At 43.5% G+C, this 1,893-nt stretch overlaps 1 non-coding gene across 1 annotated transcript; it reads right to left on the bottom strand.

Annotated features, from left to right (window-relative positions):
- Positions 1-909: 909 nt before the first annotated feature.
- On the bottom strand, positions 910-1,016 carry LOC148211481 (small nucleolar RNA R71). The gene has a single exon (XR_015791177.1). It is a non-coding gene; the product is annotated as a small nucleolar RNA R71 (small nucleolar RNA).
- Between the last annotated feature and the right edge of the window lie 877 nt (positions 1,017-1,893).

Genomic DNA, 1,893 nt, shown 5'->3' with positions numbered 1-1,893 from the left:
GAGGATCGATACTTGGATACTCCATCCATTTTATATTACTCTGACAGGTGTGCGCTTGCATCTATATAATTGTTACCACGCTTAGTGCGTGCGTTCAGCATAAACATCCCAGTCAAGTTTTTGGCGCCGTTGCCGGGGACTTTAGTTTTAAAATTATTTTCAAATTCTTTTAGTTTTTGTTTTTTGTGAATTGTTGTTGGGTGTAATTTCCATCCACTGTTTTTGTTCTATATTTTTGGTCGTTTATCTCACAAGGGTAAGTTAAAGTGCATGAGCACAAGATCTTTTCTGCTACCCCTTGACCCTGAGATTGAGCGGACCCTTCGAAAAACTCGAAAGGAGCAAAGACTCCGAAAACAAATAGAAAAGCAAAAAGAGAGACAAGGTGAAATCAGTCCTGAAAGTGAGGTAGAGAGTACGAGCACATCAATGGCAGATATTCCACCTCGTGATCCGGTTGATCCACCTGCTGTTAACGGTAATATGAGGGATCATGCAAGAAATGATGAATTCAACCATATCCAGATGGCGGACAACAGAGACGTGGCAATGCGAGAATATGCCGCCACGGCTTTTCAGAACTTTGATTCAGGGATAGTCAACCCTATTCCAGCCCACGCAAACTTTGAGCTTAAACCAATGATGTTCCAAATGTTGCAGACAATTGGACATTTTGGAGGGCAGGAACATGAGGATCCACATGATCATCTGAAATCATTCATTCAAATTGCAAATGCATTTCGATTACCTGGTATAACAGACGATGCTCTGAGACTAACACTTTTTCCATTTTCTTTGAAGGACCAAGCTAGAGCATGGCTCAATGCATTTCCACCGGGATCCATCACCACATGGGGGTCGTTAGTGGAGAAGTTCTTAACAAAATTCTTCCCACCTACTCGCCACGCTGATATCAGAGAGGAGATCATCTCCTTTAGACAGTATGATCGTGAACCTGTTCACGAGGCGTGGGAGAGATTTAAAGAACTAATCAGGAAATGTCCGAACCATGGCTTGCCGGCATGCATCCAGATCGAACATTTCTTTAGAGGTTTAGATCATCCTACTAAGATGATGCTAAACAATGCTGCCAACGGAGCCTTTACAAAGAAGACATTCAACAAGATAGTTGACATCCTAAATGACTTAGCTTCACATAACGAACTATGGTGTTCGCAAAGATCTAGGGCAGCACCAAAGAAGCAAGATCCAGCTGGAGTTTTGGCTCTGGACATTGCGACCTCGATGCAAAAAGAGATGGTTACAATGAACCAGAGGCTGAAAGAGATGGCATTGGGAATAAAAAATCCATTAGCCACGCCGATACAACCTGTGCAGTCGGATTATTGCACTCCTGCCCCTGTTTGCCAAGTCAATGATCTCATTTGTTCATTCTGCAGTGAAAACCATATTTACGATAATTGTCCACATAACCCTGCTTCTGTTTTTTATGTAGGACATGGGAACAATAGGAACTTTAACCCATATTCGAACACCTACAACCCAGGTTGGAGGCACCACCCTAATTTCTCATGGGGAGGACAAGGAGGTTCGAGCGGTTTTAATCAAGGGCAGAGCCAACAGAACAAGCAGCCCTATGTTCCACCTACACAGCAATACATCCCACCACCGCAACAGCAGTACAATCAGAGAACACAGACTCCACCAGTTCAAAATAACAACTCAAATCTTGAGAATATGATGAAGGAGTACATGGCCCGAACCGACGCAGTGATACAATCCCAAGCGGCATCAATGAGGAATTTCGAGACCCAATTGGGACAGCTCGCCAATGAATTGAAGAATAGACCACAAGGTTCTTTTCCAGGCCATACTGAATTACCAAAACGAGAAGGGAAAGAACAGTGCAAAGCTGTCACCCTTAGGAGTGGA

Source organism: Momordica charantia (assembly GCF_013281855.1).
Source record: "Momordica charantia cultivar OHB3-1 chromosome 5 unlocalized genomic scaffold, Mcharantia_2.0 BLBB01000005.1, whole genome shotgun sequence".
NCBI classification, from domain to species: domain Eukaryota; kingdom Viridiplantae; phylum Streptophyta; class Magnoliopsida; order Cucurbitales; family Cucurbitaceae; genus Momordica; species Momordica charantia.
This window is presented reverse-complemented; position numbering and strand designations above follow the sequence as displayed.